Source organism: Plecotus auritus (genome assembly GCF_963455305.1).
Source record: "Plecotus auritus genome assembly, chromosome: 4".
NCBI lineage: Eukaryota > Metazoa > Chordata > Mammalia > Chiroptera > Vespertilionidae > Plecotus > Plecotus auritus.
This window is the reverse complement of record NC_137775.1, coordinates 136,974,084-136,989,987: the sequence shown is the minus strand read 5'-3', so window position 1 is coordinate 136,989,987 and position 15,904 is coordinate 136,974,084. Positions and strand designations below refer to the sequence as shown.

At 46.9% G+C, this 15,904-nt stretch overlaps 1 protein-coding gene and 1 pseudogene across 2 annotated transcripts in view; both read right to left on the bottom strand.

Annotated features, from left to right (window-relative positions):
- Window positions 1-15,904, bottom strand: part of TMEM178B (transmembrane protein 178B) — a 373,172-nt gene that overhangs the window by 163,488 nt on the left and 193,780 nt on the right. The window lies entirely within an intron of this gene.
- Window positions 12,069-14,941, bottom strand: LOC308245962 (kelch-like protein 36; annotated as a pseudogene). Its single transcript has 2 exons — window positions 14,848-14,941; window positions 12,069-13,823 (listed from the first exon to the last, which is right to left on the bottom strand). The product of its transcript is annotated as a kelch-like protein 36 (transcript).

Genomic DNA, 15,904 nt, shown 5'->3' with positions numbered 1-15,904 from the left:
TTCCCCACCATCTTCAGGCTGTCACTTAGCACCTAGCATTGGAATGAGCCAAAATGGTGAAGGAATACAAGAAATGGAACTAAGAAATGGAAGCCCTGGCCAGGGCTCAGTTGGTTAAAGCGTCATCCTGTACACCAAAAGGTTTCAGCTTCAACCCCCAGTTGGGGCAAGTATGGGAGGCAATCGATCGATGTTTCTCTCTCATATTGATATTTCTCTCTCTCTCTCTCTCTCTCTCTCTCTCTCTCTCTCTCTCTCTCTCTCTCCCTCTCTTTCTTCTTCTCTCTCTAAAATCAATCCTCAAGTGAGGATTGGGGGGGAAAAAGACAGAGAGATGGAAGAAACAGAAGAAGGTGTCCAGGCTCCTGGGAGAAACAATGAAGGCCTCCCCCTCTTCTGATGTTTCATCAGAAAGAAAGGGTGGATGGGCATGAAGGCACCTGGATTGTTGTAGTGACCAGGTGGGTAGCCCTTCTTCCCTCACTGTTTCTCATCCATCTCCCCATGCTGAGAGCTCTGGCAAGTGAAATGGTTTTTCTTACCGAAGACCATCAGTGCTCCACTATAGGTGTACGAGTCCCCTGAGGATGTGCCCTAAGAGTAGCTGAGCAGAACTGAATGGGACCATTTGCCTTTCTGTTGGCTTAGAACGATGTAATTATGAGTATTTGAGCAGAGGGGACTTGAGGCAGACGATGGCAATATCAGAAGTACAAAGCCCTACAATTCTGATCAACAAGAGAGAGCACCCTAATGGAGCAGTAAGGATCTGAGTGGCAGCTACTCCTTTAGGATGCTCTCTCTTGTTGATCAGATTTCTGATCCCAAGTGTGTGGCCAGGAAGAAGGGAAAGAAAGAGAGGACACCTCCCCACCTGCCTTCAGCAGAGAATTGAAGGGGGACCATATGGGGTCTTCCAGTCCTGCTTAGAGTAAGAAGTTAGGGAGCATCGAGGAGAAAGAGCCCAGAAAGCAAGGAAGGAAGGATCCAGCATTGGCCAGGGAAGCCCTGGAAAGGGATATGTTTACTAATTTTAGAAAGAGAAGGAGAGGAGAGAAAGAGAAAGAGGATATATCTATATGAGAGAGAAACATCGATCGGTTGCCTCCTATACTCGCTCCAACTGGGGGTAGAAGCTGAAACCTTTTGGTGTACAGGATGACGCTCTAACCAACTGAACCCTGGCCAAGGACCCCCAAAGACCCCTGAGGTAAGCCTGGGCTCTGGAAGCTCGCACTTCAGCTCTGCCTCGGAGATGCCTTGGGAGCAAACAGCAACATTCTGGGAATCTGTCAATGGAACAGGAAATGTCATAGACCCAGGTATCATTAACAATCAGAGACTGGCTTGCTCGCTATGAGGAAAAAGGCCATTGATAAGCCCCCTTCTCTGAAACACCATCTTAGCCCCTCCCCCCGACACACACTATGGGGCTCCACTTTTCCCCAAAATAGGTATTTTACAATGACACCTCTCTCACCACCACCCCCTTGCCCCCAAAACAGCTTCCTATTCCCATTCCCTGCTGACAAAAGGCCACATATTTCTACAAAATTCAGGTATGCATGCAAGCAAGGTGGACTTGGAGGTGGTTTAGAACAGGGTCAACATCCTGGCCTGTTATATGAGTTCTCTCTCAATGTCTTTTTCAACTGTACTCTTGCCACTGAGCCAATCAGCCACTCTGATTAATCTTTACAAGAAAATAAAAAGACTCTTGAAGTTTTTACACGGATTACGTATCTGTCAATAAATTCTGCTCAAATGCTCATAAGGACTTGGTTCTCTTTCCACCGTATTTGCTTGTTTACAGGGCTTTTCCCTCCAATAGGATTGGAAAAGCTTATGTCCTCCCACTCCCTATTCTGATGACCATAAATCCCAAATTAGTGAGATAAGAACTATTGAGGACTCAATAATATGCATTCAAGAAGCTTAAAAATGAAGTCCTAGAAAATTCTACCCAATTTTAGTCTGCACACATTCTGACCTTAGATCTCTCTTCAGAAGAAAGGGAGGGGATGGTGCCGTGGGCTCCTCGAGGAGCGTCCAAGATGCCCTGCCTCTGACATTGCTGCATGACAGTCCCTGGCTCCTGAAAGTCCACTGGCATCAACTCACCCTTTGTTAAGCGCAGATGACGAGCAAGGGCCCAGAGGTAGACGACCTTGGTCGGCTCTGCTGCTTAGCTCTCAGCCTCTGTGAGGACTGGTCATAGTCCTACTCCTTAGACTTGGGAGGAAAAGATACAAAGTCCATGGCAAATGCTTAGTCCTGTTACTGCCATTATAACAATATCAATTACTATTATTCCTTTTAAGCCAGTAATTCTCAATTCCCCTAGTGATGCACTGTGACGTACACGTAAATGGGGAGAAGAGGAGCGGGCTGAGAGCTCCACTGTAAGCTTCCTCTCTTCAGAACAATGCTCTAAGCTCGCAAGTCTCAGACTTAATATGAATTTGTTGTAATTAAATGACTTTGCTGCATGACTGAGAAACCCTACAGCATGACAAGCCTGTGGGGGTGAGATGAGGAAGATCCATTTAAGATTTTTAAAGAGAGGGGGTGGGAGACAGTGCAGAGAAAACACACTTAAACACACTGAAAAACTTTCCAAATAATGCTAGAGTGATTCCAGAGGGTCACTGGGGACAACTGGGTGAAGGGCATATAGGACCTTCCTGTGATGCTACAAGTATCTCACAATAAAAAGTTGAAGAGCCTGGACAATGTTGCTCAGTGGTTGAGCATCGACCTATGAACCAGGAGGTTGCAGTTCTATTCCTGGTCAGGGCACAGGCCCCTGTTGTGAGCTCAATCCCCAGTAAGCGGGGCGGGGGAGGGGTGCAGGAGGCAGCCCATCAATGATTCTCTCTCATCATCGATGTTTCTATCTCTCTCTCCCTCTCCCTTCCTCTCTGAAATCAAGAAAAACACATATATACACATATATATATACATATATATATACATATATATGTGTGTGTGTATGTGTGTTTGTATATATATATTAAGTTAAAGAAATAAATCTGCCAGGATCCCAGGTCCCTAAGATTCTATTAAAATGAGTCTGGGCTCCATCAGCAAGCTGGATCTCCCAGCATCTCCCCTGGGCCCAGGCTTACTAAGAGCAGTAACTGTTTCTTTTCATCTCTGCATGCCCAGCGTAGCGCCATGCCTGGCATGCTGCAGAGTTGCGACAAATGCTGCATCAAGGTATAAAAACGTTCATCTTCTTGCCCAAGCCCCTCGCCCCTGGAGACTAGCTGAAAGCACTCTTCCCCTTGGACTCCAGTGCAGACATGGAGGGTTTTGCTTCATTTTTTTTTTTTTCTGTAGCTTTGGAAACCTCAACGAGAAGAGACCCGTGCACCGCTGTCAGCTGCCAGTGCCCAGCCAGGAAAGGTTAACAGGAATGGAAACCAGCCACCGTTAGGATTTTGACACAAGATAAAGTGAATGAGCAGAGGAAGTGGCCCCCTGCAGAAACCAAAGGCAAGGCCAAGTCTGTTTGCTAAGAAAACATTCCCTGCTCACCAACCCTCACAGGTAGCTTCTTCTTAGGACCTCAAAATAATCCTTGAGTATCTGGGATCTGCCAGACCATGAGCTAAATGTGCTCACGAATAAGGAGACGACATATGCTTTCATGGAGCATTACAGCAGGACAAGCCCAAGTTACTGCCCAGACAAGCAAGAGAAATGAAACAATCACGGCACCTGCTCATGCGAGACTCCAGGGTGGGCATGCCTGGCTCCAGAGGGCCGCTGTGCTCGCCTCTCTGCACCCTCCCAAGCTGAATACCTCACTTTAGTTCCCCCAACTGTACTGGAGCGCCACTCAAGATTCACCCCACAAAGGCCCAAGATCTCTCACACCCCCCATCCTCCCTCATGCCCTACAGTTAGACTTCATATCTAATGGCTGAGCCAGTACACAGTATAGAGGCCCATCATATCCAAAGCAAGCTCCCAGACGGACAGCTCCTTCAGGCCCTAGGACTAAGGGAAGTACGCTCCTCACCACATCATCCGGTCCTGTGTCAAGAACAGCAGGCCCCAAACAGTCCCTCGCTCTAGTGGTATTAAAATGGCCAAATTATAACAGCAGGCAGAGGGCCATCAAATTGTATTAAATTGCTCAGTCTGCTTCATGCTTCCATGTCTCTGGATCTATTTGTTCATCAGTTTTTTTTTTGTTCATTAGATTCCACATATAAGTGAGATCATGTGATACTTGTCTTTCTCTGACTGGCTTATCGGGTAGGGGAGCTGGGGGCCGGAAGAGACAAACCAAAGAACCTATATGAATATATGCATAACCCATGGACATAGACAATAGTGCAGTGGGTAAGGCCTGGGGTAAGGAGGCAGGTGAAAATGGAGGAAAAGAGGGGACATCTGTAATACTTTCAACAATAAAGATAAATTAAAAAAGAAAACTATTAGATTGAAAGGGGCTTGTGTTTGATTGATGTCGGTTCACAGGTGACTGCCCTGACGCATGGCAGGAGCACATACCAGCAGAATTTAGAGCTGAAAGGTGGAGAGGGCAGGGTTTCCACAAGAGATTCTCCATAATTCCCTACAAGAGAGAAATGAGGTAAAGGAATAGAGTCCAGGGTTTCTCTTCTCCCGTGGTCTTCTCTATGTCCCCTCAGGACGGAGTCCCAGTGAGAGAGGCTATGAAAGCCCCTGTCCCCTGCACACCATGCTGCTCTCTGCTGGGTCAGGTCTGGAGCTGCGGATGGGGTCTGTGGAGAAGAAACTCAGCTTATAATCCCTACTGCCAAGTATTTAATGGGGAGTCTTTGTTTAGTTAACAGGTTTTAAAATCTGTAACAGGAGAGAAGGGGATGAGCATCCTGAGCCTATGTTGATTTTTTCCAACTGCCTCCCTCTTCCTGCAAAGTACAACATAGGGAATACAGTCAACAATATTCCAACAACTACGTATGGTGTCAGATGGGTGCGAGATTTAGCCTAGAAAGTTATATAATGTCTAAACACTGGAGTGTACATCTGAAACTACTGTAATATGTCAACTGTAACTGAAACATGATTTTTTTTTTTTAATGTTCACGCATGAGGATGTAGTCACATGCCAATGGGCAACAGAGCCTGTCAGAGATGGTCTCCTGCTGTTCCCTGATTTGGGTCTGAGATGTTGAAACTTGGAATAAGTTATGTCATCACTCCCCTCAGAAAGGCTGTGCTCCCTTTTCTGGGTCCAAGTAGCTGAGATCGTAAGGAGTGAGAGGGGGATGAGGAGACCCTAAAACTATACCTTTATTATTGGTAATCATTGTAATATTTATCAACCACTTCTGCAGTTTCCAGATTATACCTGTCTCTAGCATTTTCTTTTATCTATACATCACTGGGGGGTGGGCCAGAACCATTACCCACAGTTAACAGAGAGAAGCAAACTTGCCCAAGGTCGCTCAGCTACCAAGTGGCAAACTCAGTACTCAGACCCAGGCTCTTGACCCAAACTCCCTACCATTCTCATGGCCAGGCAGCCTCCTGCGTTGACCTCAGAAATTCAGGGGCAGAAACGTCAGTTAGAAGAACATGAGGAGCTCTTCTTTGCTATCTTTCAAACCAAAAGACCAAGGAAGAAATAACAACAGGACAACCTCATACTGTTTTGGATTTTCGACATTTGTGATGGAAAAATGAGATGCTGTCTATTATTATAGATCCATAAAGCTGTCCTGTTCCCTCTCTGCATGCCAGGCCTGGTGCTAGCCACAGGCAGGTAACCTTGACAAGCATTACACTTAAACCTTTCTGCTGTTAACTAAAATGCCCTCCTTGCTCTCCCAATAGCAAATTAGAGAGAAGCAAGCAGAACCTTCATTGTCCATTATGCAAAACCACATCAAGCCGTTCTTGTCTCTCCCCACGGTCTTTCCTTCTTGTCTTCCCTTCATTTGCACTGCCTGCACCCCACTTTTGCCACCACTCACTTCACCCTCACAATAATCAGGCTGCAGATACAATTATTGGCCTTAAGCTCCTCACTTCCATCTCCTAGGTACTTTTTTTTTATTTGGCCAAGAAAAATTAATTTGAAAAAACCCAAGGCAGTCAGGGGTCTTAACAGCAAAGTAAATTGGTCTAAATGTGAGGGTTTCCAGAGACCATAACTCCTAGTGAGTGTAGCGCACGCTGGGGAAGGAGGAGGAGATGGAAAGGGGGGACACCTGGAAGATGCTCATGTCTGACCATACTGGGAAAATCTGAGCCCCAGGCCGGTCCTCTTCCAGTGGTCCCCAGTATGATGGACCATAATCAAATCGGTTGAGGGCATAAGCTTCAGTTTCAATCTCCATTTCGTTTGATTCACCCCTAAATCCCATCTGAGTCTTTCTCTCCGGGTAAGAGTGAATGGGCCCTCCTTGGTCTTGCCTCTAAAAAACAGAACACTGTCCAGACTGAGGTGGCTTTGCAGGCCGCTGTGAGATTTTTACTTTTATTTCACAGGCCCCTTTTGCCATGACCCTGGCAATCTTAGTATTATAGGTTTAACCCTTCCCCAGAGTACTGGCCAGAGAACTCAATAAAAAGATCTGAAAACAAATGTGAGGGGCAGAGGTGGTATTTAAAGGTGAAATACGGGAAGTAGCTGGGAGACTGGTTCCTTAGTGGCTGGAGAACAGGGGCTCCAGTCATGACTCCGGGGCCTGTGCTGGCTGCTCTCTCGTTGTCCCGTCTGAAAGCGTGAGCTTGCGAGAGCGAGCCCATGCCTCTGCTCCTGAGATGAAAGGCACTTGAGGAATGATTCTTCCCAGTCCGGTTTGTTAGACAAGATAAAGGGCTCCTAAACAAGATGGCGTGATGACAATGAAAAGACAGTCCTGAGACGTTAGAATAAAACCAGAGATAAGAGAAAATAACCTCAAAGAACATGACAAAATAGGTTAGGAGAAGGATAAATCCAGTAACTTTGCCAGTACTTCTCACATTCATGAATATTCTGGATCTTCTAAATACAAACAGCTCTCTGCTCCACAGAGCATTTAGTAAATTCTTCATAGGTGGGAGGAAGCTCATCAATGCCCCAGGTGCGGCGGGGAGGGGGGTAGTGGAGGACCCGGACAGCCTGGCACTCAGAGGCTGAATGAGAGGCACAGTGTGGCTGTGGAACATGATAAACAAGCAGAGAAATCTTCATTTTCTGGAATATGTATCTAAGATAAAATGACAAAGAGCCAATAACAGAAGGAAAGGGAGCAGGAATGGTTTTGATATTTGAAAAAAAGTATTGTCCAAGAGATGCACACACCAGAGCACAGAACTCCAGGGGAGGACATTGAGGTGGAAGAAGAAGGAGGTGACGGCAAGTTGCCAAAATAATGGCCACCCACATGGGTTTGACAAGACTGATTTGTTTCCCATTGGAATAAGATGGGAACCTCAGCACCGCAAAAGAGGCAGCTTGACCAAAAGCTTGTAAATTTCCCACCAACTGAAGGTGAGACGGTTCAATGCTCTCTACAGTTCTGGGCACAGGACTTCTGCTGCTGGCATGGTGACTGGGGGCCAGGGGACACAAAGAATAAGGTGCTCTCACCTCTTTCATCACCTTTCCTGGGGCAGGTGCTGTCAACCCTTGACAGTTTTCTTACCTCATTCTGGACAGTGAGTAGGACATTTCTCAGTGTGTTTTTTAGTAGAACAAAGAAAGGGAGTCAGCATCATTACTCGACAGAGTTTATAGAAGAACCTGGCAGTCATTATGAAGTATCATTCCTCGTGGCACTACCCAGCTTTCCTCTCATAGAGGGGGCTTGGATCTTGGTTTAACCTACTTAAGAATGACAGACAATAGGCACCGTCTGTTCATTCCAGCTGCTTCTCATAAGAAAGGAAACTCTGTCACATGGTGATGTCAGAAGGCTTCAGAATCATAAAAAGATTTCCCAGAGGGTCTCCTAAAATAGGAAAACAACCAGAACTCATTTTGGTTGAGGTAATCGGGTACAGAACTCTCCTCCTGCAACAGGAGATAAGTAAGACTTTTCCAATATAAGTGACAAAACTTTCTCAGAATCTAGCTATAGTGGTGATACCAAGAATCCTGAAGCTCAACTCTTCACATGTAGAACATCAAACAGATCTCTGCTTTGTCCTGATGACAATTTCCTCTCTCAGAAGGCAGAGAAAGCAATTACGGAAACTACTGTTCTTGACACAATTCTGGCCGTCGAAGAAGACCCAGGAGGCAATGCATAAGTGGCAGGATCTCCTGAGTGGCCACTCTATCTCAGGATCTGTAATAGCTTGGGAAGGGGATGCTGCACACAGATGACATGGCCATTACTCAGCCAGTGTCTATGAGCAGTAGTAATCAGTCATGATCTTTGCCTTCTGAAAGCTTACAGTCTACACAGAAGAGCAATAACATCCTAGGGCATTTTATCAGTGACAATGCGAGGCACAAAGGGTGAGTGTTAGAGAAGCTCAAGGAAGGAAGAACATCTGTGGGGTGGGATGAGGTGCTACAGAACTCTTGACTTGAGCCCTGGCTGCCTGCCTGGTGTGGTTCAGTTGCTTGGGCATTGTCCCATGCAACAAAAGGTTGCCAGTTTGATTCCTGGTCAAGGCACGTGCCTGGATTGCAGGCTTGATCCCTAAGTAAGGGAGGTATGCAGGAGGCAACCTGCATAAGGTCTCCTAGCTTCTAGGACAATGGCAGGGCCAAGGACTGGCACTCAAACAATCTGGCTGGGCCCTGTGATCTCAACACCATTGCTCTCCCCATGCAGCCAGAGTTCATGACTAAAGGCTTTGGACTTTGTCCTTTATATAATACAAGTAACTGACAATTTTTAAGCAAGGGAACAGTATGTGCAAGGAGCAACAGTACATGGGAAGGAAGATCCTGAGTCAGGCCCAGGCAGGAGATGGATTTTGCAGGGTTGTCTGTAGATGCACTGGGCCTAGCTGGGAAAGAGACAAAAAGGAAACTGGAAGAATAACCAAAGTTGTCCTGGCCGGTGTGGCCCAGTGATTAGAAAGAGTGTCAGCCCACTAACTGAGAGTTCTCAGGTTTGATTCCCGGTCAAGGGCATGTGCCTGGGTTCTAGGGTGTGGGAGGCAACCAATTAATGTGTCTCTCTCACATCTCTCTTTCTATTTCTCTCTCTCCCCCTCCCTTCCACTCTTTCTAAAAATCAATGGAAAAAAGATCCTTGGGTGAAGATTGACAACAACAATAAAAAAAAGTTATGTTTAAAAAAAATAAAAAGAATAGCCCAGAGGGACAAGAATCTCTTAGTCAGATGGGGGAGGTGAGGATAGAATGCCTAAAGAACAGGTTGGTCAGTAGCTCAGTCAGAAAATGAAGGACAAGGAATGGAGAGAGAATGACCCAAGGAACCAAATCGTCCTGCACATGGTTGACACTTTCAGGTCGTGCTTGGCGCTTGCTGCCTGGATGGGGGCAGCTCTTCGGAAGAACCACATGGGAGCTCATAGCTTCAAAGGCTCCTGGAGGCCAGAAGTCAGCAAAGAACCAAGGACACAGTGACTGGGGAGCAAATGATGGGAGGCAGGACTCTCAAGGAATGTGGGTGCGAAACTGAAAGGAAGAAGTAAGACAGTTGATAGAGGGGATAGGAAAGTCAGTTCTCTCTTTCATTTTAAGTCTTTTTTTTTTTTTTTTTTTTTTTTTCTGGACAAGGAAGCTCTGCTTATCTTTGTAGGCAGAAGAGGTAAGGAGCCAGCAGGTGTAAGTGAAGCTACAACAGACTAGGAATAAAGGTTGGTGCAGAGTCTGGTCCTGGGTAAGCACCTGGACTTTAGAAAAAATGAGCTGAAAATATAAGTGATGAGAAAAATTGGTGGAAGTCCACGGCATGATAGTCCAGCAGAGTAACCCTTTGTGCATAAAACTATGAAAAGTAAAATTTCAGCTGAACAATCACAAACAATCCCAGAGAAGAAAAAGAGGGAAGACATCTAAAGAAGGCCACACGGGGCCCCTGATGGCATCCCCCTGGGCCCCAGCACTAAGAGGCAGAAACAAGCATGGGGAGCAGGGACCCCAACCTGGGGTGCCCACACTCTGTGGCAGGGACCTACATGTATCTGTCAGCTGGGCCAGGGACTCCAAAAGTGGTAGGCAATTTTTTTAAAGAGCCTTTGAGCTATGTTTGGGAGAAAAACAACCAAGAAAAGATGAATCCACTGCTCAGGGAAGACAACTTTATGCTCACAGATGGTGAGAGAAGACAGAACTCCTATTTTGCTTACCTTTCCTCAGGAAAACGATCTTTGGAGTGAGGAAGGGAAAGTAAACATCATAAAGAAGTAAGTGAAGCATCAGACAGTGAAAAGAAAATAAGAGAACAGTTGGCTTCCTTAAATGAGTTCAACTACTCAGGTTCAGCACTGAAGGTGGAACTGTGGGGAGTGCTCAGAGATGCCGGGGGACTGGACAGGATCGAATGTTGTCCAGATCGGTGGGAGGAGGAGGAAGGCAGTCCCCCAAAAGCCCCAAGCTGGTACCCCAAGTAGAATTAATTATTTAACTGGTGGCATGTGAGTACTTAGAAGAGAATATGTTAACTACTAGAAATCACTGGGGTTCATCTATTGTGCTAGGTAACCTCATTTCCTTATTTTGAGAGCGGCTACTAGACTGCTTGCTATGCATTTACTTATGTCTTGTCTCATATCAAGAAGGATTGAAGGTCCGTTAAAGGGACACCAAAAATCTACTGAGACACCACAAAAGTTACAAAAATATGAAAGAGAAAACAGGAAAAACAATAGAGACATTTTAAAAAGAGCCATAAGTAAGAATAATGTGAGAATGTGCAGCACAGAGTTCTATGTCCACCCACCAACGTGAATTCTGTTCATTTGCTAAACACAGACACTGATTCGGCTCTACGCGTTCTAGCAGGTGGCAATCAAAGAGAAAACCTGATGGATTATTCACTTCACACCACTGAGGACATTTTAAAAAGAAGTAGGAAGAAGACAGAAAGGTAAGGAAGAATGAATGGAGGAGGGAGGACAGGCAGAAAGGTGGAAAGAAATAAAGCAGCACAATATATAACATTTTAGCATTTATTCACACTCCTGGGGAGAGAAGGGGCAGGGGACAGGCTGTGTTGGAGAGAGAACTGTGCATGGGACGAAAAATTACCTTAATAACTTAGGCCAGGGGAATTATTTTTTTTATGTTTTTATTGATTTAAGAGAGAAAGGGGAAGGGAGAGAGAAACATCAATGATAAGAGAGAAACATAAATCGGCTGCCTCCTGCACGCCCCCTACTGGGGATTGAGCCTGCAACCAGCATGTGCCCTAAAGGGGAATCGATTTGTGACCTCCTGGTTCACAGTTTGATGCTGAACCACTGAGCCAAGCCAGGCAGACCAGGAGAATTATGACTTGTCTTGAGAGAGCCACAATGAGAGTGAGCAAGAGAAGTGCTTAGAGGTCAGTTGTTACAGATTATAGAAACCACACCTTCCATGCACTTGCATTTCTTCATTCAAGACAGAAAAGTTTTGTATTAGAAACTCGAAGTAAGAAGTGTTTTGGAGTTTGGCAGTCTTGGGTTAAATCTAGTTTCCTCTACTTACAGCTTTGTTTGCTTGGCTATATTTATTAAACAATTTGAGTTTTTCTTTGTTCAGCTATAAAACTAGAATAATTTTACCTACCTCAAAGAATTATTGTGAAAATTAAATGAGAAAAAAGCACAACTATTCCTGAGACTAGACCCAAAAGAAATTTCTCCTGGGGGACAGGGTGCAATCGGAATCAGCAATAATTTTAAGGACTTACTTGCAATGAGATGCAACATACCTCCCAGAATTTCTCTTAACTCTGTGTTATTACATTATTTGTAATTCAAATTAGAGTAAATTTTAAGTAGAATATTTAATAGGTCACAGTGATATAGAAATACCAAGAATCATAAAAGTTCAAAAGGCTGCCAAGTGAAATAAAATGGTTCCAGGGTTCTATGAAATTGTTGCTGGTCTACAGATACTCTGGGAGGTGGTGGTGGGGACAAGGTCCCAGCAGGCACAGGCAGGGTCACTGGCCCCAGTCCTGGTGCCTCTTGGCCTTGCTGCTTCTTGTCCTCCAGCCCACAGATGCAGGCGGACCCGGAAGCAATGGCCTGGGGCAGGTGAGTGCCTTTGCTCCACTTATCCTCTGAATTTGGACACCAGGACCATCTTGGACAAGGAGACTGGGTTCTCCCACCTGGATATAAAGGTGGCCCTCCCACACGGCCACTCCCCACTCACAGCAGGCCATTCGGGTCCACTGGTTGCATTGGGGTCTGTAGGCCTGGATGCCCAGCACGTCTAAGTACCTCATGGCCTCCTGCTGTCATTGCTGCCACCAATGGAGTGGATGGGATCCTCCAGGCTGCACATGCCGTGACAGCCCCACCTGTGATCACGGGCTGGCGCTCCTCCCACTCATCAGGTTTTGTGGAAGGGGCCCACCTGGTATTCGTGGTCCCTGGAGACATACACAAAGTCTTTGCAGATGGTGCCCGCGTGGTCATATGTGAACCTTGGCAAGCCTGCCATGTAGGACCAGGAGTTGATCTTGGGACTGTAAGTCTCTATAGAAGAGAGATCTGGATTCTCATTCCAGCCACCAGCATGTCTTCAATGGAGGCAAGATAGAAATCCACACACACACTGGTTCTTGGAGCCACCTTGATCTACTGCTTACATTGGGGCCATACCTATAAACAAGATTGGACATTGCATCTCCTCCATTGTCCCTTGAGAAGCTGCCACCATGATGATGAAGAATTCCCTGAGCACAGCAACACAGTGGCAGCTCCACAGGGCTGGCAGGGGTATCTCCTTGACCCACTGCTAGCTCTTGGTGCCCAGGTACCAGGTGGTGTCATTGTGCTTCCCAAACAGGTAGGAGACCTCATCACTCATGAACACCAGGTGCTCCTCCTTGATGCAGAGTGCTGAGCACTTGGTCTGCATGGCCGGCTGGGCCACCAGGCTGTTGTGGCAGCCCACGGCCTCTTCCATGAAGCCCTCAAAACTGGCCTCCTTGGGCAGCAGCAAGCACACCACCAGCTTGACATGAGGCATCAGGTCATTCTTGGGGATGAATGGGAAGTGGAGGTGCTCCGGCACCATGTAGGCGTGGCCTAGCACCCAGCTGTTGTGTCAGCCATAGCAGAGCAACCTGCAGTAAGTTGTGCTTGCATTCTGATGCACCCTGCTGCTGCTCAGGTACATGCACAGCTTCTGCATGGAGATATTCTGCAGGAAGTCGGGTGTGAAGGCCAGAGTGCCGAAGTGGCTCTGGATGAAGCTGAGGATGGAGGCATCCAGCCACTTGAAGTTGTAGATGGAGGCCAGCTCCTGCAGGTACAGGTAGTTGTCCTCACTCACCTCCAGTTCCAGGTACTCGCAGTAGAAATCCACCACAGTCCAGATCCGCAGCAGGTGGGCTGTCTCCAGGGTCTCCAGGATTTAGACAATGTTGCCACCATCCAGCACTAGCTCCCCGCCATATAAGAAGTCCACCACAGCCTTAAGGCCAATGTAGGAGGCACTGATCAGCTCCACCTCCTTCTAGAAGGCCTCACACATGCCCAAGGTGAACATGGTATTGAAATGGTCAAGTAGTCACTGCATGCAGCCAGCAAGTTGCAGTGAGCTGGCACACACTGTTCAGCCACCAGGACAATGTCACAGAAGAGGCCACATGGATGCCACTCATTCAGCCCCTGAAGCACTGTGGTCAAAAACTCAGCCCAGCCGAAACCGGTTTGGCTCAGTGGATAGAGCGTCGGCCTGCGGACTGAAGGGTCCCGGGTTCGATTCCGGTCAAGGGCATGTACCTTGGTTGCGGGCACATCCCTAGTGGGAGGTGTGCAGGAGGCAGCTGATCGATGTTTCTCTCTCATCGATGTTTCTAACTCTCTATCCCTCTCCCTTCCTCTCTGTAAAATATCAATAAAATATATTTAAAAAAAAACTCAGCCCAGTGATACACCTTTGAAGATTCGCTGATCTTGTAGGCTGGAGACATTCCCATCTGCCACCATCATAAAAGACGTCACAGCCCGTTATTGGTAGGGTTTCCAGGATGCTGCTGTCTCTCGCTGGACCCGGCACGCCCTGGCACACAATGGCCCCTAGGGCAGGCTCCAGCCGGCCATGCGGAGGCAGAGGAGGTGAATCAGGATGCAACCCTGGATGTGGGGACACTCACCTAGCTGCACGAGGGCCCATGCACGGGCCGTGCTGCCCTCCCCTCCACCAGCGCTGGAGCTTCAAGGCCCAGTCTGGTGGGCAGCCAAGGCTCATCAGGAAGTGTGAGAGAGTAAATTTTGTTAAAAGTCCTGGTACTTTAATGGTATTCTTGGCCCCTAAATATTGGCTTGGTTATTTTAAGCAACATTAAGTACAGATTAATTTTAGGAGGAGCTGAATACTAATAAACTCTGGAGAGCATTCCACAACCTTCTTCTGAATGGCAGCTCAGGGTCACACATCCTCTGTGGGGGTCCATCCAGGGCACAGGTTTGGGAAGATTCAGGGTCTACTAATTCATGGTGACCAGAGACAGCATGAGGTGTGCAGCCCTGTGTGGACAACCAATGACCCCAGCTAGGAAGGGGTTGGAAAGCAGTGTTCCTATCTCCAGACAATCCTGTACCAAGGGCCACCCTGACCACATCAATGATTATCTTCAGATTGTTCTTCTAAGGTGCCATTTCATCTCTAAGGAAAGAGGTCTCACGTATGCTTGTCCAGTCTGGCAGACCCAGCCTTTTATCTCACAGCCAGTCCCCCCAAAATAGGAGCCTCATAATCCTGACCTCTCTGGTGATCCATGCTCCTCAAATGTTCTTTGACGCTGTTCTCTGAACTATTCCTAACATGCTCGGCTCCCAATTGAATTCCCTGTGTCATCATGTAACCACATTATTACAGTTCCCAATCACCCCTGACAACTTTGAAATAATCTGACCATTGCAGGCCCTCATGGTCAATGGTCTACCCCTGACTCACCCTTCATACTGGGTTAGAACAGACAGTGGTAACAGGTGGTCATTCCTTTATCTAACAAACCTCGCCAACCCTCTATGTTGCCCTACCTTGTTCCATCCTAAGGTACTTTGGAATAAGACCATGGCATTCTTTGACAAATACCACTTTCACTTTCAATTCTTAGTAAAGATACAATGGAATCAGAAAGAGTCTAGAAAAGGGCTGCTAATATCATCAAAAGACAGAAAAGTCTCCTTCACAAGGATAAATTAAAGAAATTAGGAGTCTGCAAGACAAATAAATATGTTAAGAGGAGACAATGTCTAAGTTTTCAAAGTCTCAGAGAGGATAAAAATGCACTCATAAACCAAATTCCAGAATGCCAGACTGCAACAGGATCCCTTGAAACTTACTGCAGACAAACATAGTGCAGTTAGAAAGAAATCCTATATAATAAAGAGCTAATATGCTAATGGTTGTGACGCCCTCATGCCACAACAACCAATCAGCAGGAGGCTGCGTGCATGGCAGGCGCAGGTGGGCAGGGCTGCATGCATGGGTGGGCGGGGACATGACACTGGGCAGGGCTTGACGGGGGTGGGGCCGGCCAGGTCTGGGTCTCACCCAATGGCAGTCGGCCATCTTCCGAGGGGTCCTGGATTGCAAGAGGGTGCAAGATGGGCTGAGGGACCCACCCCATGCACGAATTTCGTGCACCGGGCCTCTAATTACTAATAACAATAAAACTGGTGACCTCAAGAGGCAGTAGAGGGAGGGTTTAGAGTCACAGAAAAATCCCTGTAAGAGCATTAAGAGGAAATGAACATCTCCAGCCTCTGGAGACAAGCTTAGCTCCCACATCAGATGTCATGTTGACAACCAATA